The 17,702-nt window shown below is 26.3% G+C and overlaps 1 protein-coding gene across 3 annotated transcripts in view; it reads right to left on the reverse strand.

Moving 5' to 3' along the window:
* LOC126758197 (high affinity cGMP-specific 3',5'-cyclic phosphodiesterase 9A) overlaps positions 1 to 17,702 on the reverse strand; it is a 210,456-nt gene that overhangs the window by 142,987 nt on the left and 49,767 nt on the right. For all 3 annotated transcript variants that reach the window (XM_050472315.1, XM_050472314.1, XM_050472313.1), the window contains exon 3: positions 16,649 to 16,687. The gene's annotated coding sequence lies outside the window, so the exon portion shown is untranslated. The remainder of the gene's footprint in view (positions 1 to 16,648; positions 16,688 to 17,702) is intronic.

The raw sequence follows: 17,702 nt of genomic DNA on the forward strand, positions 1-17,702 counted from the left end.
AATTTAAAAAAAAAAAAAAAAAATATCCCATAAGGAAAATTTTCGAAAATTAAGCGCACTCCACTAAAAATTCAAGTTTCAAGCATGTTAAGTTGCTAAAGCAGAAAACTGAAAAAATAACTAAATATCCCCTAAGGGATCTATGGGAAATTTTTGGAAACTAATTGCAGTCCACTAAAAATTCAAAACTCACACAATTTAAGTTCCTAAAGCACAAAACTGAAAAACTTACTAAATATCCTCTAAGGGATCTAAGGGAAATTTTTGAAAATTAAGCGCAGTCCACTAAAAATTCAAATTTCAAGCATGTTAAGTTGCTAAAGCAGAAAACTGAAAAAATAACTAAATATCCCCTAAGGGATCTATGGGAAATTTTTGGAAACTAATTGCAGTCCACTAAAAATTCAAAACTCACACAATTTAAGTTGCTAAAGCACAAAACTGAAAAACTTACTAAATATCCTCTAAGGGATCTAAGGGAAATTTTTGAAAATTAAGTCCACTAAAAATTCAAATTTCAAGCAGTTTAAGTTGCTAAAGCGCCAAACTGAAAAAATAACTAAATATCTCCTAAGAGATTTAGGGAAATTTTTGGGAAAATTTTACAAATTATGTATAGTGTCTTCAAGTAGCCTAATTCCTTTATTTTAAGTTTTTAAAGTGCGGTCATGTTATTACACAATCCTTTAGCCTTTACTAACTGCATTTATGCTATTCTGTCTTTTTCGTTTCCTTCTAGCTATTACCTGTTTTAAAATTGTTTTCCAACTATCTTTCAAATCCCTTAAATAAAAAAAAGAGACATAAAAATATCAGCAACATTAATCTCTCATTTGCTATATGATTTTACTTATTTACATCTGTGCAATTCCCCTGACATCAGTGTTTGCCATGGCTTCCACCATGTGCTGTCTGTACTTTGCTACAGCTGCATAAGCCATTGCATACGAAAATGCTTGACTGCTTACTTGATTGTGCCCCTAACGTTTCGCCAAACCATCGCCGCACAACGCAGCAGCATGCTTGCTTACCATCCAATCTCGTTTGTGAGCGTTGGTTCATAGGTACATGCATACATGTAAACCCCATTTCTTATTCCAATTTTATTTTAACTTTTTATTGCTGCTTCTCTATTTATGGAGCACACTGTACACCCCTTTCTTGTTCGCTTTAATCCGTTCGCTGTACTCGAGACCGCATAGTAAATATTTGCTCGAATTTTTATTTTATTTTATTTTTCAGTTCAGTTTCTTCGCTCTCTTCTCGTCGAAATGAGGTTGTCAGCAATTTTTGGGGGGTTTTCGCGATTAGATTTTTAAATTTTCCATTTCGCAAGCAGCATTGGTATGCGGTGAAAAATTCAAAGTGCATAAGAAATGATTTTGCTTTACCATGGCATTTCACGACAGACCAACTGCATATATTTAGCGCAAGAAATTTCAGTTGCTTTTGAATTTAATATTGATTTAATGAAATCAGAAATGCACTTTCACTGCTGGAATATTGTTTATTATAATTGCTAACCAGCTTTTAGCATAAAATCTTTAATTTATTTAGCATATTTCCTGTAAACGCAAGTACGGTGCAACGTGGCGTATGATGAACTAATTACGTAGAGATATTTGCTGTATTTCAACGGATGCAAACACTCGAAGGAGCTTACATATGAGTAGGAAATTATTCTTTAATTTGAAAACTGAACAAAACCTTATTTTTTCTCTACTTAGTTCTAAGCTGTCTGTTTGCTTAAAGATAAAATTACCCAAGTGGGAAATGATATATTGTATATTATACTTCTACTTTTTCATGAGAGTAACAAATTACACAATCCTTGCTTAAATAAAAAATTAACCTAATGGAACATTTTAAGGGATATTTTTATTATATATATATACTTATACAAAATTACACAAAAGAGACATTTTGAGGGATATTTTTTTTATTTCCGTATATGAATTTTTTTCTTTTCAAGTTAATAAATCATTTTTATTTTGATGCACAAGTAGAAAATTTTAGTTATATAAAATTACCCAAATGGGAAATTTTGAAGGATATTTTTTTTTTAATTTCCGCATATGAATTATCCTTCTTTTCAAGTTAATAAATTATTTTTATTTTGATGCACAAGTAGAAAATTTTAGTTATATAAAATTACCCCAATGGGAAATTATGAAGGATATTTTTTTTTTTAATTTCCGCATATGAATTATCCTTCTTTTCAAGTTAATAAATTCCTTATATTTTCAAGCACAAGTAGAAAATTTTATTTATACAAAATTACCAAAAAGAGAAATTTTGAGGAATATTTTTTATTTCCGTATAGGATATTTTTTTCTTTTCAGGTTAATAAATTTCTAATTTTTCAATTCACAAGTAGAAAATTTTGGTTATATAAAATTACCCCCAAAGGGAAATTTTGAAGGATATTTTTTTTTAATTTCCGCATATGAATTATCCTTCTTTTCAAGTTAATAAATTCCTTATATTTTCATGCACAAGTAGAAAATTTTACTTATATTAAATTAACCAAATGGGAAATTTTGAGGGATATTTTTTTTATTTTTCGGAAAGTGGAAAATTTTTCGAATAAAATACAATAAATATTGCCACAACAGTGAATTTCAAGTTTATCAACTTTTTTATATATAGGTTATCAATTGTATATGTATATTTGTATGGATATACATTTTTTAGACTAGACCAACATTCGTTACTTTTTAGATATCATATTTTAGTTACTTTTCTTTATATCCAACATATGTATGTATTTAAAAGAGTTTCAGCATTGCGCTTACTAACTTGTATAACTGCCACAACATTTCTAATTTTACTTAATTTAATACTAATTTAATGCTGCTTAAAATCAAAAATCCAAAAGGATTCATGTATATTTTTATGCACGAGTTGCTTTAGTTCTGCAGTTATAATTGTTCTCTCAAACAAAACTACTCAGAAATTAAGGTAAATAAAGAAATTTGGATAAATTTTCATTTGAATTGAGTGAATTTCAAGTTTTAAGGGATCAAATTTAGTTCAAAGAAATAATAATAGAAGTATGCCAAAAAAGGTATCAAGTACTCGACTTGTCTAGTATCTTCCATTTAGCCACTTCAACTAATTCTCAAAGCGCTTGGATGTTAGCAAAGGACGAAAGGTTAAAAAAAAAGTGCGAAAAGGGTTATTTCGGACAATGCTAAACAAGGATATGTAAACATAAATGAAACGAAATAGTTATACAGCAGAAAGGATACGTTTACATATAAGATGTGTTGTGAAGTGGTAGAATGCCTTTTCAAGTATTTTGCGTTTTTATTTGCATATTTGTTGAGAATTCGGCATTAAATTTGGTAAATATAGACAACTTGTATAAAGCACATACATACATAGATGTTGAAAGAGAAAATATCTATGCTCATAAACTCATGAAATAAATTTCAGTAAAGGAATATGTGCTGTATTTAATGAGTGGCATGCGGGTCCGCAAAAAAATAGATTAAAAACTAAGTTGAATCATGTCGGTAAATATTTAGCAAACCGAAGAGATATTTATTCTAACAGCCACACTTCACTATTTGGACAAACTTGAAAAGAAAAAATTACCATCATGATTACTTTTTTAGTTGGTTTTAATAGAAATTTCACAGAAGGGATTTTTTCCGGATTTTTTTATTATCGTCGTATATTAGCCAAATATTTTCTACTATTTTGATTCTTAAAGTAAAAAAAATATTTTTTACATATAAAAAAATTCAGTAAGTGGAAAAACGAAGAAATTTCCCATAACGGACATTTCTAAGGATTTTAATTGACTGTAAATACTACCTAGGTATTTATTAACTCGTTTGATTTTAAAGCAGAAAAATACATTTCCCAAAAATAAAATTATGTATATACATATGTACATGACAGACAGTGAAGTATTTCACCTAATCAAAGTAGTACTAATTCAAAGAAAGCATATTTGTGAAAATAAAATCAAAGTTACAGACTTGCGTAGCAATAAAAAATGCTGTAGAAGTGAAAACCTGTGAGATGTGAAAAGAGAAATTTTGGTTTTTAGCTTTATTTTTATTATTAGACAAATTCAAAGCATATTAGAGTCAAAGGGTTTATTTTTCCTGGAAAAATAAAAATTTCCTCAAGGGGAATTTTTAGGGATTTTATGTTATTAAACTGCAATAAATAATTTAAAGCATAATCGAATCAAAGAAACTATTTTTTTGAGAAAAGAAAAATTTTCCTAAAGGTATTTTATTATTTTTAAGTAAATTGATATTAAAAACTTAATGTTGTATTAATAGATGTTTTTATGTGTATCTTTGCGAAAAAAACCAAAATTTCCCTTAAGGATTTTTTTTATTTTTGAGTAAATTGATACACAAAGTGCTGACAGATGTTTTCATTTGTATTTTTGCGAGAAAAAGAAAAATTTCCCTAAAGGTATTTTTTTATTTTTGATTAAATTGATATTAAAAATTTAATGTTGTATTGCCACATGTTTTTTAGACTTTTAAAACAATCAATGCAAATGAAACTATCTAGCTTTGAATATTAATATTTAAATATTTGCTTAATTGAGCATCAAATATCTATAGATTACAATCAATGTGGTCAAAAATGCAATCATGCCATAAATAAATTTATTCCATTTACTGCATAAACTGAAGAAAAGTTGCACAATTACAATTTTATAATCTTTCATAAATTTCAATTATTATTTATCTACGTAAGCTAAAAATGAATTGCATTATACGTTATCCACATAACTGAATTTATTTATGACATGCAGCTTGTCATATATATTTATATATACAATACACCAAACATAATTTTCCACTCGCACACCCACACTCTGGCATGGCAAGCGCTTACTCGCATTCAAACACACAGACTTACACACCCACAAAGGCACACATAAGTTTGAGTATATGAACACAACTTTGCGCTTAAAAGTGCAACACTGACTGACGTCATTCGCTTTAATGCAGAATGTTTTATAGCTTTCGAGATATAAGTAAATGTACACAAGCACAAATGCTTTCTATGTGTGCAAATGTGCAGCAAGTTTTGATGTGTGTATGTGTTTACGCCAATTTTGTTTACTTTGTTGCATTTTCAGTTTGGCAACGAAAAGTTTACAATCGCTTGCAATGTGGCGTCATTAATGTGCTGCGAAAGCCATTTGGGATGGCAGTAAAGTGTTGGAATGATGACTGAATTACTTTCAGGATGAAATTTTTGAAAATTGAAAACTTAATGCGATTTTTCTTTAATTTTGTTAGGCACATTTTTCACAAACAAACAGTTTTTAAAAAGTTAAAATGGGCACAAAAAAATCCGTAAGCCAAAATAATACAAAAAATTTGAATTTTGCTGGACTTTCTAGACTTAAAAAAAAATAAAAAAAAATTCTAAAAAAATTGTGTTAAAAAAATTAAAAATATAAATTTAAAAATAATTTATAATAAAAATAAAAAAAAAAATAATTTATAATAAAAATAAAAAAAAATATTAAAACAAAAATAAAAAGTTTTGGCAGAAATTTTGAAAACATTCAAAAAGCTGCAAAAATATTATGCCAGCCAGTTATTTTTACAATAAAATATTTTACTTGGTATACGCAAATGTTTAAAGTTACTTTTTTTGAGCGTTGAAATGTTAAAAATTGGTAACTCCAAAGTTTTTCAAATTCTGAGGAATACACGTCCAGTAGCATTTTACTTCAAGGAACACGAAAAAATGTTTTAATATACATTTTGGATGGATTTTATAAAATAATTTTAAAAAAAATTAATAAAATAATTTTAAAAAAATATTAAAAATAGGCAAAGTATTAAAAATTAAAATATTTGAAAAAAAAAATATAAAATAAAAACAGTTAATAAAAAACTATGATAAAATAAATACATGTACATATGTATATACAAATTGGTAAAAAATAGGTTCCTAGACAAAGAAAGCCTCTCCAAATATGAGTTTTTAATTGTAACGGGAAGGTCCTCCGCCTAACGGTTTTCTATTTTTAAAATATCTTGTTAATCAGGTTTTGTAGGAAATTGAATGCTCTAAAATATGGTCTCTTATGAATTTTACAAAAAACCGTTTAAAAGATATTAACGGTTGAAATTTGACTATTTTTGGAAAATATATTTCTTATTAATTTTATAACTCAATGAAAAAAAATTATTATGAATGATGAAACACATAGTTTTGTAGGAAATTTACTGCTCTATAAAAATGGTCTACTATGATTTTTCGATTAAGTTAAGCGTTTTCGAGATATTCATCGTCAAACATCAATGCATATTAGGGTGGATCAAATAAAATTTATTTTTTTTTTCGTTTGGTACTCGGAAAAATAGGCTCCTAGACACCTCTAAGAAAACCTCTCCAAAAATCTATTCATAATAATTTTTTTTCATTGAGTTATAAAATTCATAAGAAATTAAAAATTTTTCCAAAAATAGTCAAATTTTTATTGGGTTTACGAAAAAATCATAAGAGACCATATTTTAGAGCATTCAATTTCCTACAAAACTTAATTAACAAAATATTTTTTCAAGTAGTTGGAAGCGAGATATAAATTTTTCTATCTGATAATAAGAAAAAATAGAAAACCGTTAGGCGGAGGACCTTCCCGTTACAATTAAAAACTCATATTTGGAGAGGCTTTCTTAGAGGTGTCTAGGAACCTATTTTTAAAATAATTTTTTTTTTGAATCACCCTAATATATACAAATAAAGCACGGAATTTTGTCGGTATTTAAAATAAAATCATAAAGTAGGCAAACGTCATGTTTTATTGATTTGTATTATTAGTTCATGTATTCTTCTTTTAAAATTTTAAAAAATTAACTTACTAAAATATTATATAAAATTAAATATATGAAAAAAAAAATCAGGTATAAAACAAAAGCACATAAAAAATTTACGTTAATTGCAATTAAAAACGGTTTTTAATGATCAAAAATGTTGAATATGTGTAGTTATTACCTAATTAGAAAAATATTAATGCATATTCAGTTGCAGTTCGTCATTCAGTACGGTTGGTTGTATGTTAAAGAGAAAGATATTTCAATGGCTCTAAATAAGTATTCTGTTCATTTAAGAAAAAATTTTTTAAAAAAAAGAGAATATGACTTTTAAAAAAAAATAATAAAATCAAGCTCTTTGGTTACAGCGCATAGCGGCCGTGGAGAGCAACCGAACGAGAGGATAAGGGAGTCATTCGGGCAATAAAAAAATAATAAAAAGACAATTAAAATATATTACAGAGATCCATACAACGTCGAGCTGTCCATGGGGAATTTTTGCTACCTAAAAAAAAACCCGTATATAATGCACATAAATAGCGATTTAAACTGTACTTTTTTCTGGCGAATCGAAATATCAAAATTGATAAAAATAGGCAGACAAAAACGCCTAAATCAACGTTTAAAACAAGACAATTAGTGTGGGGTTGTTTTCCAGGGAATGCAAAAGATAAATTCATTATAAACAGTATATTTGCAAAAATAAAAAAATATTTCTCATTGCAAAAGAAATCAACCAGAAACACATAAATTTGTTAAAAAATAATAATAAAAAATTTTTTTTAATAAAAGTAAATAAATTAATTGAGTAAAAATCATAAAACCATTTCGTGCTTTTGTTTTGTCGCACCAAATTTTTAATTTTTCATATAATTTTATAAAATTTAATTTAATAAAAAAAAAATATGAAATATAAAAAATTTAACAAAATTTTTAAAACCAATCAAAATATTTAAAAAATAAAATAAAAAAAAAATATTTTCAAAAACTAATATTTGAAAAAATTAATTATTTTCAAAAAAATAATAAAAGCAAAATATTAAAAAAAAATATATTTAAAAAAAATTTAATAAATTAATAACTATAAAAATTCCAAAAATTTTTGAAAATTAAAATATTTGAATTTGAAAAATAAAAAAAAAAAAAATGATTTTCAAAAACTAATAAAAAATTATATTATTTTATATTTAAAAAAAAATGCAAAATATAAAAAAATTCAACAAAATTTTTAAAACTAATTAAAATATTAAAAAAAATTTAAAAAAGTATTTTCAAAAAAATAATAAAAGTAGTTAATAAAAAATAATAATTAAAGTATTTTTTTTTAAATAAATAAAAAAATAATAATTTAATCAATGAAAAAATATGCGAAATATAAAAAATTTAACAAAATTTTTAAAACCAATCAAAATATTTGAAAAATAAAATAAAAAAAAATTTATTTTCAAAAACTAATAAAAAACTATATTATTTTATATTTTAAAAAATATGCAAAATATAAAAAATTCAACAAAATTTTTAAAACTAATTAAAATATTTGAAAAAAATAAAAAAAGTTATTTTAAAAAAAATAATAAAAGTAGTTAATAAAAAATAATAATTAAAGTATTTTTTTTTTTTTAAATAAATAAAAATAATAATTTAATCAATGAAAAAATATGCGAAATATAATAAGCGTTTTTTTTTTACAATAAAATACTAATTTAACGGGGGGAAGTAAAATCAAAATTATGCAAAGTATTGACTACTTTTTACACATTTTGACCACCTTTCTGACAATTTGTGTATATCAAGCCCATAAGAAATATTCGTCTTTTGAACCCAACCAATCAGACACCCAATTTTCGACTTCTGCGTAGGAATCGAAGTGCTGCTCAGCCAATGCGTGTTCCATCAATGAAAAGAAATCGTAATCGGAAGGGGAAGTCTGGTGAATATGTCGGGTGGGGTAGCAACTCCCAGTCAAGTACTTTGATTTTATCTTGAAACGATTTTGCTTTGTTTAATTAAAAATTAGCGCGTAAACCCATTCGTCGAAAATGTTCTTTTTTTAATGTTGCTAAAACTGTCAGAGAAATCTATGCCAAAAATATTTTTTCAAAAACTCGTATTTCTAATATTTTAGGTGCTTGTATTTAATAAAAAAAAAAATAGCAATATCGTTCATAACTAATTTCCTATGCGCTCTCACGCAAGTCCTTACAACATTCATTTTTCAAATTTTATTGTTATTTCGATGCCTTATAAGCCGCAGATGCAGCATTTTCCGCAACATAAATATATAAATATGTATTTATGATGACCTGTGAGCACAATGCACCACCAACACACAGCAGCAGCGCGCGCATTCCATACACATTTGCTTTCTTTTCACATTACTGTATTGAAGATTTCCGACTGGTTGCAGCAGCATTGCAGACATTGTGAAGGAGCCGCGGCACTCGTCAGGCCCTTGAATGGCCCTAATTGAGATTGGAGCGCTTTCAACTTTCCACATTGCCAAGTGATTGCAATTGCACAGCGCTCGTTGCAAGTAATTTCATATACTCTACACACACACACACACTTATGTATATACATTACAAATGTATATTGGTGGATATTTCGCGTGCACTGCAAGGATAATAGAGTCACACAAAGGTGCCACATACAAATACACAGTTTTCAATCTACAACCACAAGATCGAAGCAGCGAAAAATTACTAACCGCCGTTATACGAATGTGAAAAGGCGCCAGTGCATGAGTACTTCCACTACACAGCCCAGCCAGTTATGGTGGCGTAGCGCATAGCCGCAAGGAGTAGCGCCGAAGAAATAGCCACAGGATTACCGTAAAACTGCGACGTTTCCGTTGCGGGTTTGATGAAGGAAATTGCTTTTTGAATTTTCACAAAGCAATGTGTATGGAACTGTGTTAATACATATGTATATATACATACATACATCGGAGTGTAAAGCTGGCAATGCAAAGCTTGCCACAGTGAGATGAGTGGCACTCATTGTTGTTTGCCGTTTGCAATTTGCTTTACCCCCACTTGCGTGCAGCTTTCATAATTTCAAAAGAAATGAAAACTCATATATATAAAATTTAGAGGATGAGCAGCAACTTAAAGACACAGACATATTTATGAAGCCTCAACGGTACTTTTGCGCCAGTAGATTAGTTTACACTGCCGCTCATAATTCTTAGCGACTACCACAAAATTACTTTCTTATATTAAAAGAGCGATTTACTGTGTAAGTCATTTATATACGGAGATAAAAAAAATCGAAAAATAAAATTTTTAAATTATGTTGCAGCAACATGTTTGGCAACAATGTTGCTAACAAATTTTTTAATAAACAAATGTTGAAAATAGTTATTTGCTAGTTATTTATTTGGACAAAAATTTTTTTTATATACATACATACATTGCAGCAACAATGTTGCTAACAAATATTTTAATTCGCATAACACTATTTGATAGTTATTTATATACAAGATTTAAAAAAAAAATCGGAAAATAACTTTTTTAGTTATATTGCAGCAATATGTTTCGCAACAATGTTGCTAAGAAATTTTTAAATTAACCTATATTTAAAATAGGTTTTTTCAAGTTGTTTGTATACTGACAGAAAAGAAATAAAATTGACAGACAAATTTTTTATACGTTGCAGCAACATGTTTAGCAACAAAAATGTTCAAAAATTTGTAAATTATTTGTTTCCAGAAATTTACAAAAAAAAAAAAACAAAAAAATAGCTTTTTTAATTTATGTTGCAGCAACAATGTTGCTAACAAATTTTTAAATTAACATACATATGTTGAAAATAGTTATTGGCAAGTTTTCATATATTGACAGCTAAATTCAAAATTAAATCGAGAAATAACTTTTTAAATAATGTTGCAGCAACATGTTCAAAAATAATATGGCTAAACTATTTTTCAGCAGTGAATATTGAGAAAATGTATTCGTAAGTTATTTATATGCGGATAGTTATATCTAAAAAGAAAAATTAAATAAAAGCTTTTTTTAAACTATGTTGCAGCAACAATGTTGCTAAAAATTTTAAATAATTAATGTTGAAAAAAATTTGTATTCTTTATTGAATATGCTTGAACTGACAAAAATAATTTTAATTTTTGATCTTAATAAAGTGACGTAATCCTGAGCAACACTGTCTATACCGAAAAGTATTAAAGAATAAAACAATGAGACAAACAAATCGCAAGAAAATGCACTATTAGTTTAACGCAATTACTGAAAAAATAATAATTTTCAAGATCCGTCTAAGAAAAGTTTATGCAACATGTTGCTGAAACATTAGTGCTAACTTACATTTCATTGAACTTTAAAATTGCAAATTTATTAGAACTAAGGTCTCAAACTATATGTGCTAAAAAAATTGTTGCCGCAACAATGTTGCTATGATTTTAAAAATTATAAAAAGGAAGAAATTTCTTAACCCTAAAATAATTTTATTATAATTGAGGGTACTTATAGTAGTATTATTTTAATTAATTTATCTTTAATCTATCTTGAAAATGTGCGAATTACCGATTTTAGAAAACTAATTTAATTATAAAAACACTTGCGCGAATATCATTAATTAAATTTTTTATATAAAAATGACTGAAAACCCCACACACGTCAGTATTTCATATACTTTGCACACGTGCAAATACATATATGTATACATACATATCGATATGGCACTACATGTATCTATACATATGTATGTTTGTATGTATGCACACACTCAATTTTGTTTATTTTTTAGCATCCACTCAATCAAATTGTATACACAATTTACAACATTGACATGCTAATTTGACCCAATACATCCCAACACGCCATAGCATACTTTTGAGGGCGCCGCGCTGTGCATTCCAAGCGCCTATCAAGCGTCACACACACACACGTCTTTGATGAGAAGGTGTTTAATTGGCAAATTGTCTACAAGGAATCAAAATATCAGCCGCACGTGCGTAAGAGACCAAAATAAAGCACATGTGTGTGTGTTCGTGTGAATTTGCATTTAGCCAAAAGTGTGTTGATTACATTTGGAGTATGCTGTGATGCCTTTCCATACAAACGTAAAGCTTAAGAAAGCAGCAAATAAAACGGTAAGAAACACAGCGTATGAAAGAAAATGTTAATAAGTGTGCATGTGAATGTGAAAGGACACCTGTGGGACCCTTTTTGCATGCAAATTTTCGGTAATATAAATAAGCATATTAACATGTATACGTGTGCATTGCTTTGCAGCGCGTAGGGAGATTGGTGTGCAAACATAACGGCATACAAATTTTAGTGACAGCTATCAACGCCTACTTAACATTTCTTTAATGACTTCAACCAAAATCGACCTTAAGGGAGTAAGGTGTTATTAAACAAGGTTAGCACTGAGAGTTCGGAGAAAACAATTTAGGGAAGGGAAGCTTTTCCGAGTCTTCAAATATGTTAAAATACCGCACGAAAATCTCAAACAGTCTTAAGAGATCTTCCCCGCGAAAACTCGAGCTCACTTCGAGAGAGCTCATACAGAACACAGCTTTAAAAAGATGTAAATATCAATCAACGCCCTATGATTATATGGACTAAAAAGTCTCTTCGATCTTGATATTTCCGACTAATCCTACAAAAACAAGGCTCAAATAGCGGTTATGTCGAAGTTTTGATAAGTTTGGACATCAACTTATTATTATTAAAGCCAAAAACTTGACTTGGACAACCGGTGTTGCCGTTCCCAAGCTCTAAACGCCAAGCTTACGGACCGATGCAATTTTTAAATCGAACAGGTCTCTTCTAATGATAGTTCGTACTATATTAACTTGGCGCTGAAGCTCCGTTGAATCCAGAAACTGAACCTACAAACTGAACATAGCTACTGTACTGATTCCGAGTGGATGATAGGAACATGAGCCGCAAAGGCACCAATGGTATATTCCATATACTGCTACGAATGAGCCATACACTGTGAAGCTTCCATTTGCAATGCTCCGGTTTTATAACCGGAGAGAACTGTAATCGATACAGGTTTTCTATGAAGGGGTCATAACAACAACTTCATTAGTATCTCAATTTGCAACTTCTACGCTCTAAGTAAAGTATCCCTTCGTGCTCGGTTGATCTAAGCTGTGAATTATAAACTGCACCGAAACAGCTTTTGTTTGTCAGCTTAGTAGAAGACTTCTCCTTAACTAAATAGCATTAGCGGAAGCTCAGTAAATTGCGATTGCAGTACGTTTAAAGTCTCTTAAAGTCAATTCCTGTTAGTCAATTGGGTAAAATGGAAACTAGTCACGAGTTACTGCTCAATTAAGAGGAGTAATAACTATTCATGAAAGAGCAGAGTTCATAGATAGCATCTATAAATAGAGAATGACCACCATCACCAGAGAGTAGAGAAGAAAACGTATATTCGTTTCGAACTCTGGTCTCACAACAAAGTGCACCAGTGCTTAAAACCGTCAATTGGACTTTTTGAAGCATTGAACTATGTTCTCATATCAGAGTTCACCAGAGTCTACCAAATAGCAGCATTGTGCTTCACCGTTTGATTTTGAATCGTAGGAAGTTATGAAGGATCTAACATATACACAAACAGATTTCTTTTATCATATTATCGGTATTCCTTTAGTGGTGAATAACTTAAAACAGCTCGAAAGAATTGTCGGAATCTTTTTTAAAATATACTATATGCTATATTTTAAATTTATGGATAGATTTAGGCCCGATCTGAAGACAAAGAGTTCGTGTCTAGCGCAAAAGAAGTTAGATTTGCACTAAGAAATCACAATGAGACCTAGAAAATTGTGCTTTTCAATATATTTTTTCTTTTACTTTTTTGAAAATATATTTCTTTCTGCCTTTTTTAAACAAAAAAAAAAAATTTACGTAATATTTTATAAGATCACTTCTTCAGACAAAGTATGAGAGCAATTTAAACAAAACTTGAAAGGTTAAACAAGTATATGAAATTTCATACAACAAAAGTTTGAGCAAATAATTGAGCAATTGTATGCTATTTTGAAAAAAAGTCTACAACTTTTTATAGCACTTAAGAAAAACATAACCTGCAAACGCTACACGAAGCAACAACTCTTCACTTTGACAAGCGAAGTGCGAAAGTAAATAAATATAAATGATTTTATTGATATATTAATCAAATAAAGCAATTGATTTGCGAATACAAAGAGCTCTTCAAAAATCAATATATACCATATCTACATATATATCAAACCAAATATACACTAATGCACTATGTACATTTAAATAACGATGAAAAATTAATAATAAATATTGCAAAGTGGCATAATTGAAATGACACTTATGTAAGACTTGAGGGAACAAATAAATATTAATATCTAAATTAAACTAGAATTAAAAAAATAATTAACTACTAAAAACCTTTTGAAAGTCAAAAATTAACCAACACGTAAAAATTAGTATAATTAAATTAAAAATTAAAAAAATTAACTATTTTAAAAGTAAAAACAAAAATTTTTAATTAATTCGAACAAAATAAGAACCAGAATTTAAAACATTAAAAATTAAAAAAAAAAATTAAAGAATAATTAAAATTAAAAAAAATTAAATTAGAACAAAAAAATAATTAAAATCAAATAAAGACTTAAACCAGAATTTAAAAAATAATTAACAATTGAAAACAATCAAAAATAAAGGAATTAATTTGAAATAACTATGTAAAACTAAAAAACATGGTAAAATTAAAAAATTTAGAAATTAACTATTTTAAACTTAAAAACAAAATTTTTTAAATAATGCGAAAGACCGATAACTAGAATTTAAAAAATTTTAAAATTAGAAAATTAAAAAAAAAATTACATTAAAATAAATTACATAAAAAAATTAAACAAATATAATTAAATAAAAAAAACGAATAATTAAATAAAAACTTGAACCAAAATTTAAAAAATAATTAACAATTAAAACCAATTAAAAAGCAAAAAAATTAATTTGAAAAAATGAACTAAAACTTAAAAATTATTAAAATTAAAAAAGTTGAAAATAAAAGAAATTAAAATTTAAAATAATTTTTTCACTTAATTCAAAAAACTGAGCACTTTTAAATATATTTGATATTTAAGAAATAAAAAAAATAACTAAACAAATTAAAATACATATATGTAGAAAAATAATTAAAAAATAAATAAAATCTTCAATTAGAATTTAAAAAATAATAAACAATTAAATTAAATTAAAAAAAAATAAAAAAAAATTTCAATAAAAAAATTAATTTAAAAAATAGAAAAATAAAAATAAAAAATAAACAAAAAAAATATAATATTGAAAAAATTTAAATAAACTAAAAATAAAAAAAATTATTAAAATAAAATAAAAACCAGAAAACCCAGAATTTAAAAAATTAAAAACATATCTAAAGGAAAAGAGAAGAGTGAACTAAAATGTAAAAATCTAAAATTGAAAAATAAAAATAATTTAATTAAAATTGCAAAGAAATTTAATGAAAAATTTAACGAAAATTGAACTAAAATTTAAAAAAAATTTAAAAAAAAATTACAAAAACAATTTGAAAAAAAATGTAAAAAAAAACTTTTCAAAATTCAAAAATAAAAATTAAAAAAAAAAAAAAATAAAAATTAAAAAAAAAATAAAAATTAAAAAAAAAATAAAAATTAAAAAAAATAAAAATTAAAGTTACAAAAAATAGAAAATAGAAAATTAAAAAAAATCAAAAATGATAATTTATTTAACCAAATGAACTAAAAATTTAAAAATTTATTTCTGAAAAACATTGACTAAAATTTTAAAATTTTAGAAATTTAAAAATTAAAATTATTTGAAAATTAAAACATGTTAAAATTACTAAAAAAAAAAGTTGAATTAAGTATTACAAAAATTATTGAAAATTAACAAAAAAAACTAAAACGGAATTAAGAATTTATTGAAAAAAAAAAATTAACTTATAATTAAAAAAATTTACCAAAAAAATCTTTTTTAAACAGAAAAAAAATTTAACAGAATTAGTTTGAAATTACCATAGTTAAAAATTATATTTGAAAAAAAAAACATAAAAAATTGCAAAAACTTTTTGCCAAACTTTTCAAATTGTATTTTTTACACCAATTTAATCAACGTAACTACGATACAAATAATACACGCACAGCAAAGTACTCAAGCATGCTGTTATAAACACCTTGCAAAGCCATAACAAAACACAACAACACAGCAACGCGCTTTAAAATTATCGATTAATATATGAAATATTTATGTGACTAGAGTCCATGAACTTTTTTGTTTCACAATTGTTGACCAAAACGTTTAAAAATAGCACACAAAATTACTAATAATCGATAGACTTGAGTTGGTTTGGGGTACACCATGGCGTATACTTGTTGCGCACACAGCCACAAAGCCTGAAATGCCTGAAAACATGTCTGAATGAGTGCGATAGTTTACATTATTTGGGGTATATACTACTTTGGCTGGAAAACATCGTTTGAGAACGAGGACTACGCTGTTGGTGCTACTTCGCTTATAAATTAGTTGTAAGGACAATAATAAACTGAACAATTTACCACTAAAGTTATTCACAAGCATATTCAAGCTTTTGGATAAAACCACAGGAAGTTGAAGCTATAAGCTGTAGTTTAGTAAACAAGGAGGCTGAGCTTTAGCTGATATAAAATATAAATAATCATAATATGGTGATCCTAAAAATTAATATACAAAATTTTTTAGTTTAAGCCCAAGACTGATTAAAATAAGTACAATTTATCTTAATATAGAATATATGTGGAGACACTTAAAGGCGGATCGATCAAAAAAACAAAGTTTATATTGAACATATGATTTCAAAGTACTTACATTATTGTGACGACAATTTTCCTTCAAGGTTAAATTTTTCTGTAAAGAAAAAAAGGTAAAGTATTTAAATCAATTGCAATATAAAACAAATCGTAAATAAATATTAATATTAGACATGTTTATCCACTACAAATACATTCATTATTCCCATTTACTTTGAACCAACCACATTTATTTCTGTCGTGACATTATGTAATACCTAGCACTCAAATCCTGCTGTGTGAAAAATTGGTTTCTCTTTTGTAAGAAAAAGCGGTGCAAGCGCCAAAATATTGAGACATGTTAAAGCAAAGCAACTACGAAAGCGTAGGAAGGGTGCATGCAGCGCGCGAAATGGATGGTGCATTAATAAAGAAAATTAAAAGAAAACAATCAGAAGGAATTTAAAATTGTATAAAAAACTTTTAATTAATATAGCACTAAACAAGCAAAAGCATAAAAAAAAGTTATAAAAATAAAAATAAAAAAATATTAAAACAAAAATGTATTAAAATAATATAAATAAATAAAAAAAATTAAAACATAAGTAATTAAAAATTTAAAACAAAAAAAAAAACATTAAAAAAATAAAAAATTATAATAAAAAATTTAAGATGCATATTGGTACATACATACATAAGAAAAAATTAATAAACGAGCAAAATAATACAAAAATTTATTTAAAAAAAAAAATGATTTAAAAAATATTTAAATAAAAATTAAATACAAAAATTTAAAAAATAAATAAAAAATGTTAAAAAACTAAAAATATTAATAAATAAAAAAATTTTAGATTCATACATACACATATAAAAAATGTTTAAAAAACGAGCAAAATCAGATAAAAAATTATCTAAAAAAAACATTAAAAATTAATAAAAAAAATTTAAAAATTTAAATAAAATTAAAAAATTAAAAAAAAAACCTTACAAAAATTAAAAAAAATTAAAAAGAAACTTAAAATTAAAAAAAAAAAATTAAAAATAAATAATTTTTAAAAGAATAATTTTTTAAAACTAAAAAAAATTTAAAAAAATGCATCTTGGATATATAATATTTTAAAAAATTAAAAAAG

The sequence above is a fragment of the Bactrocera neohumeralis genome, chromosome 5 (genome assembly GCF_024586455.1).
Source record: "Bactrocera neohumeralis isolate Rockhampton chromosome 5, APGP_CSIRO_Bneo_wtdbg2-racon-allhic-juicebox.fasta_v2, whole genome shotgun sequence".
NCBI lineage: Eukaryota > Metazoa > Arthropoda > Insecta > Diptera > Tephritidae > Bactrocera > Bactrocera neohumeralis.